At 36.5% G+C, this 16,085-nt stretch overlaps 1 protein-coding gene across 1 annotated transcript in view; it reads left to right on the top strand.

Moving 5' to 3' along the window:
* The first annotated feature begins 11,915 nt into the window (after positions 1–11,915).
* znf407 (zinc finger protein 407) overlaps positions 11,916–16,085 on the top strand; it is a 229,658-nt gene continuing 225,488 nt past the window's right edge. Inside the window, exon 1 of the mRNA XM_028471626.1 lies at positions 11,916–11,991. The gene's annotated coding sequence lies outside the window, so the exon portion shown is untranslated. The remainder of the gene's footprint in view (positions 11,992–16,085) is intronic.

Genomic DNA, 16,085 nt, shown 5'->3' with positions numbered 1-16,085 from the left:
GTTTTTGTTTGTTTTTTTTTTTAAAACAGCCAATGAAAACTGAAAGAATGTTGCTGACTCGGTGAAATGTAGATTCCATTAATGCTGTTTGCATTGCTTGTGGTTTCACATTTTATTTTACTACTGCCTGTGATGTTTAATCTGTTTGCACATACTTTATTCCTTATATTGATTATTTTCTGAATGTAAAAGGATCTCTTCTTATTTAAGTTTAAATGGCTCCCCCCCTTATTATTTCATTATCATTTCATTCACAGATTATGCAGGTACAATCCAAAATTTCTAAAAGCATTGCAATAGTGAATTTTATGATGATTTGTTTTAGATCACACAATACTATATACCCCTCTGTTTAATAGTCCTTATAAATGACTTAACATACTGTAAATTACTGTGTGGAAGTCTGAGGGAACAACCAAGTAGGCTACAATACATCAGATCATTATTTTTCTTATTCAAAAAGTGTTGCAAATTAGCTTTAAAACTTCGTTAAAACAACTTCATCTGGTTTGTCCAATGTAATTGTGAATTCCATATCAAAATAGAAAATGTATGAAAATTTAAATAAATACCTTATAAGAAAGCAGTGCTGAACATCCATAGAGGGAGATACAGCAATCACTGCTTCAATTCATTATTTACGTACAGCAACCACTGCAAAAATTATGATTTTTTTTTGTCTGCATATGTTGTTAAAGGTTAACACTAATTGTAGTGCAATATTTTTGCAACAACTATGCATGTTTTATTTTTGCAACAACAAAAAAACAAGTACATATATTATATTGCTTAATTTTGACCATCACCAACCCTCCCTAAGGATGGGTAAGCTAAATGTTATAGGAGTAATTGAATTGAATTGAATTGAATTTAGTGTTTATTTCAAATAGGCAAACAAAATAATGACAATGGGGAATTGGAAATAGCAAAACATTTAAACACGAGACATTGAATATAAATTCGATTTCAAGTAATGAATTACATGACATTTTTCATTGTAACCAGACTAAATGCACATGTCTGATGCTTAAAAATGAAGTAGTATCGTCTCCAAATATCAGCTAAGGCTGATGGGAAAAAAATCGGCATCGGCCCTAAAAACCCATATCGATCGATCCCTACTTCCAAGACCACCTAGACATGAGGCCGGCACCCAGCCACACCCCAATTTTAAAACGATAATTATCCAAACAACAAGAAACACATTTTGTGTGGAGTGTAAAACAGTTTAAATATACAAGAAAAGGAAGATCCAAACATGTTTCAGTTAAAATAGTGCTTTAAAGACTTGATATTGACACAGGAATTATATAAAGATTGTGAAATATCATTGTGTCATTAACAATTGTTTTTCTTTTTTATTTCAGGTTTTGACACTGAAAGCTTCTTACCTCAGAGTTTGGTTCCAGTCTGGGCCGGCTCTTTGGGTTTGGAGCCAGGCTGGTCCGACCCTCTGGGTGTGGATCAAGAATGGGCTGAACCTCTGGGTTTGGAGCCAGGCTGGTCCGACCCTCTTGGTGTGGACCAAGAATGGGCTGAACCTTTGGGTTTGGAGCCAGGCTGGTCCGACCCTCAGGGTGTGGACCAAGAATGGGCTGAACCTCTGGGTTTGGACTCAGGCTGGTCCGACCCTCAGGGTGTGGATCCAGAATGGGCTGAACCTTTGGGTTTGGAGCCAGGCTGGTCCGACCCTCTTGGTGTGGACCCAGAATGGGCTGAACCTTTGGGTTTGGAGCCAGGCTGGTCCGACCCTCTTGGTGTGGACCAAGAATGGGCTGAACCTTTGGGTTTGGAGCCAGGCTGGTCCGACCCTCTTGGTGTGGACCCAGAATGGGCTGAACCTCTAGGTTTGGACCCTGACTGGGCCAACCCTCTGGGTTTTGGCCCGGACTGGTCTGACCCTCTAGGTTTGGACCCTGACTGGGCCAACCCTCTCGATTTGGACCCTGACTGGGCCAACTCTCCGGTTTTGGACTCAGGCAGGCTCAAACTTTTTTTACAGAATATGATGGCAGCTGAGTTTGTTGTGCATGGCCTTGACATCCCAGTCTACAGTGACTCTGAGGATGAAGGTGGGGATCCTGACATACCTGGTGTCAGCGTGTCCCGGAAGAGGTGTAGAGAGGATCCAGCTGGTGCTGGAGCATCGTTCAGCTCTGACTGTAGCCCTGAGAAGATGCTGAGGTTGGATGATAGCTCTGACTTATCTTAGAGTCATCTGTCATTCACTTGTCCTTTTCATCCATGAACAGAGTTCTCTGTTTGTACGGGGCATTCACAGCTAGACCTTGCATCTGGCGGGATGAGCTCAGCCTTTGGTTATATTTACACCAAGGCTTGTATACAAGAATATGTGTATATAATAAACTTTTTCTATTTTTTACCTCGGTAGCATTGTGACCCTTTTAAAGAAAATAGTAATTTCAGTGTGAGTATTATCAACTTCTCTGTAAACATGGACACATCACATATCAGTGCTTGTTAACACGCAGAATGAACTTGTTTTATGAAAACTGGAAAATTTCACTGCATTTGAAAAATAAACATTTCAGTCAGTGCATTATGAGACAAAATATCGCGATATATCATTGTAGCGATATTTTGGCACACCTCTGTCCTTTAGTATTGTACACAATTGTCAGGCCTCTGCGAGAATCCTCTTGGAGTTAGAGGCTAAAATGTGAGTCCATTAAATTGGATTAAAATGAATTCTGATTAAAAATAACAGGTTTTAGAACATGGCTTCAAGAGACTTCATTGATTCTATAATTTTGGGACGTCTACTGCAAATGTGTGCGAGGGGCTGTATTTTAAAAGCTCAGGGGGGCGCTAGAGAGACAATTTTGAAAAAGTAATTACAAAAATGATGAAATTTTGAAATGTGATGTTTTGGTACCCTTAACATACATGACTGGTTTCGTCACTTGCAAACATTTTTAACTACTCCAATTGAGACAATCCGTTTTTTGGTGAATGGAGCTCTGCCACAGAAAGTGCGTTCCATAAAAATTCATCACCTGACGAATGATCATCCACTTGCCCAGAGCATTTCTGAACACATTTAGGAAGTATGTGTTTGATTGAATGAGTTTTGGCTGAGTTATTTGAAACGTTCTAGTTTTAAAATTGATGAAAATTTTGCACCCCTTATAGGCCTGACAACGTGGTAAAAACGCACCGTGTTCATGAACAAGTGTCCAACTTGTCAAAAACATAAATTCTAAATTTCATGTGGAAATTATGAACGCTCTAGGAGGAGTTTGCCAAAAATTTAGGAAAAAGTGCTAAATTTGGCCCGCTAAATTCAAAATTGCTGACTGCCTGTTGAATTTAGGTTATAGGTCCAAATTATATTTTTGCTAGTCTCAGTCCACTGCATATGCCTACTGAATGCCATTTAGCTAGTTCAAACAAGTGAAAAGTTAATGAATTATATACAGTTAACTACTATATATTAATTTACAGTATTGTTCTGTAATTATAAGTACAGCAAGATACTGTAGAATGCTGCCAGTATAATATTGTATTTTTTACAGTAAAAGGTTTTACAGTGCATCATTTTTGCAGAACACGTCTTTCAGGGAAATGTACAGTATGGTGAATATTAGAATAACGCTTAGGCACAATAAGGAGGTACTGTACGGTACTAAGAGAGTGTCCACTCCAGCCTGCTCTTCCTTTTTGATATGACTAATAACTAATGAGGTAAAAATGAATGATGACTCCTAATGAAAAATGAGGACCGGGGAGGTAGTAAGTTTGTGTTTCAAACAATCCATGTCATATAATTTTGACTGTGATAAATTATGAACAATTATTGCTAAAGTAAACAGTGTATTAATTTCTGGAGGCATCATTTATCTCCCCCTGACCTGATGGACTCCCTAATCAATTAATGCCATGGAATAATCCATCTTCAGTGTTTCATTGAAATTGGGAGTCAAATGGAAAAAAAAAATGATTTATTGTGAGCGGAACACACTATCTTCACACAAGTCACAGTAAAAAAATAATAGGCTCTATTTTCCATTTCATTCTCTCCCCCCCCCCCCATTTTTTTCATTTTCCAATTCAAAATGTTCCGAATCTTTTTCCATGTCACTTTACCCTTTTACGTTTTATTTACATTTCATAGGCTTTAACTAATCAGATGTCATTGCAGTTTTTTAAACTTCCTGAAATCGTGAAGAAACATGCTTAATAAGATTGATTATTAATTTCGAATTTATCCACTGTATTTGTTCCCAATGCACATGCTAAAATCCCGAGATTTGACATCTCTGCGTTGGATAAAATTGTTACACATTAGATCAAACTTTATTGACTTAGTTCCTCCTTTCTCTTATTTCTGAAGCCAATGAGGCAAACAGACATAGTGACCACTACAGACTGCTAATTCTTCTTAAATACATTTTCAATTTTCATAAAAATTGCTTTTTAAAAAACTAGAAAATATTTGCAGTCATTGAAGATGATTTTTGTAAAATATCAGAATTTTATCTAAAAAAAAATGTAAACAACATTTTGAATTTTGCTCTTATGAGGAAAATTTGAATCAATGCAAAAACGTTTTGTAAGTTGCTGGTAATATTCAGTGTGATTATGATTTTAGAGGAATTAGCTAATCAGTCATTGCAGTCTTAAAGCTGATATCTGGAGTTCATGAGAAATCTATGTTTATGTATGATTTTTTGAAATGCAAAAAAATATCTAACTAGTCTTTTACTATGGTCTACTGCTGGTGGTCATTCATATACATTAATGTATTTAAGCCCCTCGTTCGTCCTATAAACCCCTATACAAATGGAAACAAGTGCCGTGATCGCCCAGCCAATAGGCTTTGACTTCCTGTTTTTGAGTCTGTCAATCAAAGTGAATGAGGAACTGTGCATTGAAACAAGGCCGGGTGTCACAACAGCATACAGGTAAATATGATTTTGGTTCTTACCTGACCCATAGACCTATATTAATGCGATCCGATGCGACCTTGTTATGTTCCGTGATGCGCATGCAGAAAAGTAGAGGCGTGGCTTCTGGTAGATTGGCAGAGGCAGTGGGAGGACGTGACGTTGTTTAGGGCGGGACATCGAGACGTTTCTCAGAAACTCCAGAAATCAGCTTTAAAGGCATTGTGGACGATGTTTAGAAAAGAAACGCCCTCTCCACTTTTCCTCGTGCACAGCTCTGTTTACAAATTGGTGTGGACATCGGTCATACAAGCTTACTGACCAAAAGAAGATTGGTACTTTTCCCACTATGTCAGACTCATAGACATATATATAAAGGCTAGATGTCTCATCCGCGCTGTCGGCCAATAGAGTCCACACTGGCGGCCATCTTGTCCCGGTCAGCTCGCTCACCCATAATACTGTGTAGTAGTGGTGTATGTACTTTTTAAATAACAATAACTTGTGTTATATTCTGCTCTTAATATACAAAAGACCACAGAATATCTGTTGAACCCCACTGGGTATTACAGTTTTAATCAGATCTTGCACACAGGTACATAACTGGGCTGTAACCAACCGCTTTCTCCCTCTGTGTTCACCCATATATCGTCCGTGTTGCAACTCACAACGTAACAATAGTTCCTATTGTTACATTTTTTCTCTTTTGAAAAGTTAGATGTTCTACATACTGGAAAATATACACATATAGCACTCAATCATTCAACATTTAACTGTAACTGTTACTTGGCAGTAATAAACTCAAATTGCCCCTTTCTGTTCGCAGAACTGAAATTCTAACCTACTACCCGTTTTCTATAAGGAGGCATCATATGAATTAACCAAAATAAATTCACAAACTTAAGGGCATTTATCTTAAAACCTTAGCATAACAAAACAGTTAGTGCATTTATTATTTTCAACATAAACTTTGTCTTTATACCACTCAACATGAACTTTGTATTTATTTCACACACATCTTCCCTCTTTTCTTTTCTTTTCGTTCCTCTCAAACTAGGTCATAAAGTCTCCGTAGCATTTTGGTCTCACTACTGTGCGACCCGATCTAGTGGTGACTGGTGTGTTGCCAGGCTCAGCTATTGTAGCTTCTTCAGAGACAGCATGTGAAGGGCCCGTCTCTGAGTGATGGGGGTCAGGAGGATCTTCAACCAGATCATCCAGGTTTGTCTTTTGAGTGCGTCTCAGGTGTCTCCGGTTCCTTCTTCTGACACCACCTGAGTCCAGCTGGACCTCATAGGATCTCGCATCAATCTGCCGTTGTATCCTGCCTGCTCTCCAGACAGTATGGTGATCCAGTGGTTGTATTCTCACAAAGTCACCTGAATCAAGTGTTTCAAGATTTTTGGCTGACCTGTTGTAGTAGGCACGTTGGCGATGTTGTTTGTTTTCCAGGTCGTGTAACTTTTGGGTTGAGAAGACTTGGTTTAGTGGGTAGAAGTGTTCTGGTGCAGCTGCTGAGTAACCTCTGTGCTGGACTAGTGTCCAGGCCCTGTGATGGTGTGTTGCGATGGTCCAGGATTGCAAGATAAGGGTCCTGACCAGCAGCTTTAGCTTTACTCATCAGTCTCTTAGCCGTCTTCACGGCTGACTTAACCTTCCCGTTGCTCTGTGGGTAGCCCGGGGATGAGGTCTTGTGTTGAAATTCCCAAAGCCTGCTGAATCTTTGAAACTCATATGAAGAGAATTGTGGCCCATTATCTGAGATGATCACAACTGGGATACCTTGACGGGCGAAGTGGGCTTTTAGTTTCTTTATTACTGTAGTGAACTTTGTAACAGATAAATAGTCTATATCCCAGAAATTTGAATAATAATCCACTGTGACAAGATAATCTTTGTTGTTAAATGGGAACAGATCTGTGCCCACTTTTTCCCATGGTCTGTTCGGGATTTTGTGTGAGAGTAGAGTCTCTTTCTGCTGTTTGGAATCCAGTGACCTGCAGATATCACACTTGGCCACATGGGTTTTGATGTGATCGTTCATGCCCAGCCAGTAGACACTCTCGAGCCTGATGTAGACATCCTTTAACACCAAGATGAGAGGAGTGTAGGTGTTTGATGATGTCTCTCTGTGCGTCTGGGATAACAGCACACTCACCTCTAAACAGAATCCCTTCTTGATAGCTCAGTTCCTCCTGAAACAAAAAATATGGTCTCATTTCACTCAGCACTTGTTTTTTTTGTCATTGATAAGAGTCTGGAGTGTTTTATTTTCTTTTGTTGCAAAGCGTATTACACTGAGCCTGTCTTCTGAAATAGGTAAGTGTTGTACAATGTTAACAGTCTCTATTTCAGCTTCCACTGAACCGAATGTTGAACATGCCAAGATATGCCCTACACAGGGTGTCTGCTAGCAGCATTTCTTTTCCTGGTACATATACCACATCTACATCGTACTTTTGAATGCGCAGCATCATTCTATGAAGGCTTTTAGGACCACTCAGAAGTGGTTTTCTCACAATGATCTCTAATGGTTTATGATCACTTTGTACCGTAACTTTGCGAACATTTGTGTACTGGTGGAATTATTCCATGCTGAAAACCATTGCTAAAAATTCCTTCTCAATTTGAGCGTACCCTCACTCTGTTGGTGTTAAGTGCTCTGTTTGCAAATGTGACAGGCTTACCCTTCTGTATGAATGCTGCACCCAAACCTGTGTCTGATGCATCTCACTGTACTGTCAGTTCCTCCTCTGGGCTGTAATACTTTAGCACAGGAGCATTCGCAATGGTTTCTTTCAGTTTCAGAAATGCATCTTCACGCTGTTCAGTCCAGTTCCACTCACAGTCTTTGTGTGTCAACTGTCTCAACACCTCACACTGGTCAGAGAGGTGTGGGCAGAACTTGGCAAGATAGTTTACCATACCAAGAAGTCTTTGAACAGCTTTCACATCTGTTGGTTTTGGCATCTGTTTGTTTGCTCGCACCTTTTCTGGGTCAATCTTTAGTCCATCAGCTGTCAGAAGGTGTCCAATGTATGCAGCTTCCCTTTTCCTCAGTTTGAACTTGTCTGCATTTGGTTTGATGTTCTTTTATTTGCACCTGTCCAGGAACAATCTCAGTTTTTTGTCACGATCAGCCTCTGCTGCTTCCTGTGTCTCACCTTGACCTGTGATTAAGACATCATCCGCAATGATGTAAAAACCAGGAAGGTCTTCCAGTGCTTGTGTGAACTTTCGCTGGAAGATTTCAGGAGCTGTGCTGATCCCCATCGGCATCCTCAGCCATCTGGAATGACCAAAAGGTGATGCAAAAGTTGTCAGATAACTGGACTGCTCCTCGAGCTTAACATGCCAGAAACCACTCTTCACCTTTAGCTTTGGACAGATGTGGAAGAATGTCCTCAGTGATTAGTAATGGGAAGTGACTACGTTTTAGTGCCTTATTTTGTGGTCTTGGATCAATGCTTACTCTGGGTTTCCCATTTTGTTTTGTTACCACCACTATTCCACTGATCCAGTCTGTGCTGCATTCCATCACACAGGTACATACCTGGGCTGTAACCAACCGCTTTCTCCATCTGTGTTCACCCATATATCGACCGTGTTGCAACTCGCATCGTAACAATAGTTCCTATTGTTACAACTTGCTCAATTTTCTACCGATTTTCAAACGTTTTAGTTTGTTATAAAGGTTAAAGGTGCCGTTATAACACTGCACTTATGGATAATTATAGCTGTCCGGGTCGAGATGGCCGACGGTGATGCCGTATATATATCTATATATCTATGATCAGACTTGCCACCGGTGAGTGAAAATCCATTTTTAAAGGACCCAGTGTCATGGTCTGAGTTCACATCCTACTGATATTGTATTTGTGCATATATGCGCATGCACGTACATGCGCACTACGAAAAAATGAATTTTTGCTAAAAAAATTGATTCATTTTTGTTTATAAAGTGAACGGACACGTGTTTTATTTGTTTTTTGGATTATGTTAGGGTTAGCGTTAGGGTAATAATCTCAGTACGGAGGTAAACTCAGACCGTGACACCGAGCACGTGCGACGGCCTTACGTATACATGATTGACAGTTAGGAGGACCAATAGATTTGATGATCCACCCGGATGTTAAACATTGTCCACAATACCTTTAAACTTCCTGAAATCGTGCTGAACATGCTTAATATGATTGTTGTAAATTGCGTATTTATCCACTGTATTTGTTCCCAATGCATGCGCTAATGACCAAGATCAATGCAAAAATGTTAATTAAAATGTTTTAACTTCATGGATCCCATAAATCATTGTTAAAAACAAATTACCATTGCTGTCTGTAACGAGTATTTTTGAATTTTTGACAGCAGCTCTGTCTCATTGCTGTATGAGAATGATATTGTAAAGCACTTTGGAACTATTTCAACATATGAGCACTATTTAAATCTAGTCCATTTTAACATTTAAATGTTGTGAATTTCAATGGAGGATCTCAAGCTCACTTTTCTGGAGAACATTTGGCTGGAAGACTCTTTGTAGCTATTTTATTAACCCAGTTCAATCATCTCACTGTTCAGGAACTCCCAGTTGCTGGATGAATTGTGGCTCTCAGGATGCTAATCTCTATCACGTGTTTTGGGACCGTCCAAAGGTAAAACTCTTTCGGGCGTAAGATTCATTTTGAATTAGAAATTCGGGACAAAAATGATTTTCAACTGGGATGAACTTTTTTTTGGGCTCCTATCTTCAAAGAACACAAACTCAGATAGCCTGCATACATCTCGCCGAAGTCGGCCTCAGATCGTGCATCGGCATTCTACTCCTATTGCGTCATTTTGTCTGTTTTTCCCCTCAAATTGGTGATACCACTTGTAAAATTGTAGAACTGTACAATGTCACTTCCATGAAGCCGCACATAAGCTATTTAGTGGTAGGATATTGTTTTGTTTTTTGTTGTTGTTGTGATATTGCCATATTCCCATCAGATTTAAGTAAATACTCGACTATGGATATGGAGATATTTATAGTAATTGAATGATCCGAGCTAAATAAAGGTTAATATAAGCTATAGAGAGACCGCGCTGAGCATCTTTAATCCATGTCTCTGCGACATCTTCCCAGTGAGCGAACGCTCTCCATAATGCGTCTCGCCGATGCAACTTCATTCATCGTGCCGACGTCGGCGAGATGTATGTGTGCTATCTGGTAACATTACAACTAAGAAATTGTTTGGAATACTGAGTGCAGAAGCTAGAAAAGCAATGAATTGGTTTAAACCTGATACCCCATCCATTAAGGAGTGGACATACAGTATGAAATATATATATGGAGAGAAGTACCTTCTCTTTGAGGCTCCAGGACTTTGAGTTTGACAAAATCTGGAAGAGATGGATAATGCATATTTCTCCAAGAAGCCTGACCATTGTTTAAAAAAAAAACAATGTTGATTTTTTTAATTCTTTTTTTTTTTTTTTTTAATATAACACCCCATGTTTCTGTTCTAATTAATGTTGTAATATGATGTGTATTGATTCAATATAAAATAAGGTAAAAATAAAAAAAAAATAAAAAATGGATCAGACTTTAAAAGAATGTAACGTGTGATGACAGTATGTTTGACATGTATTGATCCTAAATAAAAATAAATCTAATTTTGTCTAAAATTGCCTGGCTCCGACTTTTGCTGTGCAGTAGCTATAATTAACCTATTGTTTCAATGAATGAGAAATTTTTCAAAGACAGATTATTTTAATGCATAGTAAAGGTGGTTGACTTTAGTCACCTCTGATCTCAGAGTTTATAAATCTTGTGATAAAGAAAATGTGTTTCAAAAAATATTTCCTAAAATTTTACAGGCAATATGTATTTATTTACCTATATAAATGTATATTTCTGTTGCAAGGTATATATAAGTAAAACTCAAGCACTTTTTGAGCATACTAAGTGTCCTCGTTGTTGGAAATCAAAACATGGTCATTCTATGGAGGGAACCTCTAGAGCAGGGGTTACCGATCTTTCTGAAACAGCGAGCTACTTCAAAGCGAGAGTCCAAAGAACTATTAGTAAAAAAGGATTTATTAAATACTAAATTTTCCCATTTTCATTTTCAGTTTCAAAATGCAACACTTTATTTCTCCTAATTTACACAATTGTTTCATTTTCATTAGGTTTCACTGGAAATCATCATGTTTCTATTTCACTAGACTTCACCAACAACTTTAAATACTCGTAAAACATGTGACATGTTCATACAATTCAACCATTATGTAATCATTTTTGAAGATCTACTTTTTTAAAACATATCTTATCACAACCCATACAACCAATCTGTGACGCCTAAAATTAAATGTCACATTGTTTCAGTGAAAACATAAATAAAGATGTTAATTTAATACAAAAATGTATGAAGTGCAGCAGTACGTAACTCTACTAAGGTTGTTACCACATTGGTTATCTGGATTTATCTGTGTGCAGGTTTGAATTCTGGCAAGTAAATCTTTAGAACAGGCCCGAGGACCCATCACATGATCCATATGGGCTACCTGGTGCCCACGGGCCCCATGTTGGTGACCCCTGCTCTAGAGGAGGAAAATATACTAAAGTTAGGGCAGGTTTGTTTACAAGCATTACAAGTTTTTATTTATTTATAAATTATTGTTCATTACATTACACGTTTGCTCACAGTTATAAAGAAATAGTTATTAGGGGTTATTTCTTTCAGTGGGCCAGCTTAACCCATTTTAAGAACAATTTGTAATATCAATATCATCTTTGCTATCATAATATTGTTGTAATAGCCAAAACGTCCCCATTTTGGTCTAATAATAAAGTATTCTATAGTCTATCTTATACTAATGTCTAGTATCTTTTAAAAAATATAACTATATTTATTCGTAGTAGCGTTTGATTTGTCTGTCTTTACAAACCATTGCTTTAAAGTGTAATTTTGTGTAATATAATAAGGGTGTCGGGTGTCGCACGCAGCCTGTGATCAGCTGCTTCCTGTGACGCACAGCTCACGCTACGGTGCGCCATTTGTGTCTAGCATCGAAAAACGCGGCAGCTGAAGCAGTCCACATATAAGAGGTAAGTCTAATTATGTCTGCGTCAGCTGGCAGCTAAAGTATTTCGTTGTGTTTTATTACGTGATATGATCTTTTCCGGGGGGATATCAGGTGTTGGTTGAATAACACAGATGACTATTTCAGAGGTTGATGTTAGCTTCCTTTTTGGGCCTCTGTGCTGCCGTCGTTTTTGCTTTCCTGGAGCAATAGGCCCCGCCTTTTCTGCGCTCTGATTGGATAGTAGCCTTAATAGTTGAATTTGATTGGCTGCGCTTTGCGTCGATCTATCATGTTGAGTAGGAACATGTTGCTAACTAGCACGTTAGCAGTCGTGTCTCGAGTAGAAAGCACTACACATTTATTCAGAGATTGAACGGCAAGTCAAACATTTTTAAATGTTAAGAGGATAGAGTGTTGGTGTGACACATATTAAGATGAGTTACTTTTATCGCAACACCTATTAGGGTGTTGACTGTAACCCCTTGATTCAACTTTGACAGTGCAGAAAGCCAGTGTATAACTTTCAAGGTTTCACATACAGCTATAATATTCAACATTTATATATAATAACACTTTTTGAGTGGTGCTTGCACTACTGAAAATATGCTCAGGAGTGCCAGGTATGGTTAAGTTATTATTATTATTATTATTATTATTTTTTTTTTTTTACTGCTGATCTACACACAGAATCCTGCTATTCATACCACCTTTTAAAGAAAAATGACGCTGCATTTGTTGTCATTTGTAAAAAAAAAAAAAAAAAAAACTGTCAGGGAATATAAAGGTGGAGGAAACATGTTGAGAACATATTTGGAGGCTGATATTTAACAAGGTTTGTTCCTGTGTGCAACTAACGTTGTTTTGTGACAAAACATTCACTAGATGGAGACATCGAGTTATACTTTGATTTAACATTGTTTTCTTTGGTTAAAGTAACATAATTTAATTTACTTGATAAATTTGATCTATTAAAAACCTATTGTGCCCTTTATCTTTATTTGACTAATAATGAAACATAGATATGTATTCAAGAAATCAGGAAGTCTAGATTATGAATCTTCCAGGACCTTATAGTAGATATGAGGCAACATTATTGACCACACCAGTTTCTCTCTCACACGCACACACACAAAAAAAAAAACTCCAAAAAAACCATATTACAAATTCAAATTTACATCAATTTACACTGTAGTTTGTAAATGATCATCAGACAATGTCAAAGAGGAGCCATTTTAGAGCGTTTAGATCAGTGGTTTTTGTGCCCATGGTCCACCAAAGTACAAGTAAAAATCTGAAGCCACACCTTTTGTGCAAAATAGCCTTCATAACACGTTATCGCTCATATCATGTACAATATCTGTAAATTATTGTATATAAATATTTACTAATACCAAATAAAATGTGAAGACCACTATATTACTCATGAAATGTTTATTAATGAAATAATTAAAAAGAAAAATGGTATAGAGTTTCCCTCGGTATTATGAAATGAGTGCATACAATGAAGTTAAATTAAAAATAATTTTGTGTAGTTGTATATTACAATATGTATGGTTGTCAAAAAAAAAAAATCCCACGGCACACCGTTTGGGAACCACTGATTCAGACAATGCATCATTTTTTTGTTATTATTTATTTGTCGGGGTGTCCTGATCCGATATTGATTGAATATCGGTTCGATATAAGCCAGAAAACGAATATCGGATGTTATTGGAATGCATCTAAAATCTCTAATATAATATACTGTATGTTGTTGTTTTTTTGTTTTTTTAATTTCTTTTTTCATTATCTTCCATTTACTTTTTTTATTTCTTTTATTCAATCATAGAATATTCTTATTCTAAAAGGATAGTGATATGTAATGCATTGGTTTATAATTAATGGGTCTGTTTTTTTTTTTTAACATTCCACACGACAAAATAAGTGTTAAAAGTTTGTATGATTCGTGCTGATATTGTATAGATAACACACAAGGCGTCAATATCGGTATTGTATCGGAAGTGGAAAAAAGTTTTTTGGTTTTTTTTGAGTCTAAAATAGATTAAATTCTATTTTACCAGTCATGACTGTGAAGCATAAAGATTATTGTTCAAATAAAAAGCTTTAAAAAACGATTCATACAAAGCTTGAATATACACACATCTGATATTTCTCCAAATGTAAAATATATTGTAATATTTTTAAATATCTATTAAGCCTTTTAGCGATCAAACCATTTAATCAACTGGTCTTCAATAAATTCTACCCATAATAGTTTGACACTGGTGCATACACAGGTAGTAAAGAAGTAAACATACTGTACTTAAAGTGCTTTACTTAAGTCACATTCATGATTAGTTCAATACTTTTGCTTTGCTACATTTCCCATAAGCACCTGAAGTACTTGTTACTGAAATGTAGTTTGCACGGATACTGTTTGTATTGTTTGTGGTTTGAGATTTCTATGCGTTAGTCTATTAATCCCACTGATTAATCTGTTTAGAACAAACATCATTTTGTACAGGGATGATTTTCATAATGCTAAATTATTTATCCCTATTTAGGTTTAAATGGCTTATTTTTTAATCATATTTCATTGCCATTTGATTATAGTTTTGTGGAGACCTTGCAAAAATAGAGTTTCATTGTGCTTTGAATATGACAATAACCTCTTGAACATGTACCGATTTAACAGTAATTTGTTGCTTTTATTATAAAAGCTGTTGATTGAAAATAGGGCTGCAACAATTTCTCAAGGTTCTACAATACTTTCATTGAAAAAAAAAAAATATATGTATATATATGTATATATATTCTTAATATATATTAAGAATGTTTTTCCACTTTTTCTTCTTCTTTTTTCTGCTTTGCATCATATGTACGTCATAAATAAATGTAGGGATGCCCCGATACAACTTTTTAAATTTCAATACGATACCAATATTGCAGCCTTGATTATTGGCCGATACCGATATTGATCTGATGCGTTATCAGCACAAATCATACATACTTTTATTACTTATTTTGTAGTGTGGAATGTTCGGCTTGATCAAGTGATGTTACTCACTTGATCAAGCCGAATAGTCAACAATTCAAGTTCACTTCAGTTATTTTTTTACTGTCAGTATATGGTGGGAACAACTGAGGGCGGGGACAAAAACAACAAAGACTTATCGGAGCGCTTATATCTGAGATTTTAGATGCAGTCTGATAAAATCTGATATTCGTATTCTGGCTGATATCTGACATATCCATTATCAATATCGAATTGGGACACTTCTGAATAAATGTACATTTTCTTAAAGAAACAAATTAGTTGATGAGCCTTATTTTCTGTCTTTTTAAAATTGAGCTTTGATTAGGCCAAATTATTTTTTATCCAATCACTCAATGAATTAAAGGAATCATTGATAAAAAAAATTGAATTACCAAAAATATTAAAATTTGTGTGCTGCTATTTTGCAGATAGATATATCATATATTAATATGTGTGTTGTCATCAGCCTAAATAATATACTTCAACTGATTACATTAGGAGTGTGACAATATCTCGATATGGCGATATATTGCAATATTTTTGCGCTAAGTATTGATTTAAATAATAATAATATTAATAATAATAATATATATATGTACATATACATATTTTTTTTAAGATTTATTTTATTATTTTGAAAACCTTTTCTGCTTTTTCACTAAAATGTGCAGGTAGGTCTTCACAGAAATGTTGTCACTGTTTGTTGAAGGAACCAATATATTTTTTACTGAAATATTGCACTATAATAGTGTCACTGGTAAGAAAGACCCTATTATTTGTTTACAGAAAGCACTATTAGAGATACTTATTCATTTACATTGGTATGTTGACACTTATTTACAGAAACGTTGCACTAAAACAGTGTCACTGTTCATAGGACACTTTTTCAATGTATTGTCTTTCAGAGATATAAAATAAAAAATGTATTTTTTCACTTAATCTTTTTTTCTTCTTGTTATGTCTTAGATTATTGTAGATTGATTTCTGAACAATATATTGATAATTGCAGTATCGTCATATCGTGAGATAATTGTTATTGTGAGCTTTGTATCGCGTATCATATCATATCGTGAGGTACCCAGAGGTCCCCACCCCTAGAT

The sequence above is a fragment of the Gouania willdenowi genome, chromosome 16 (genome assembly GCF_900634775.1).
Source record: "Gouania willdenowi chromosome 16, fGouWil2.1, whole genome shotgun sequence".
Taxonomy (NCBI): Eukaryota; Metazoa; Chordata; class Actinopteri; order Blenniiformes; family Gobiesocidae; genus Gouania; species Gouania willdenowi.
The sequence above is the reverse complement of the archived record's forward strand: the minus strand, read 5'-3'. Positions and strand labels throughout refer to the sequence as shown.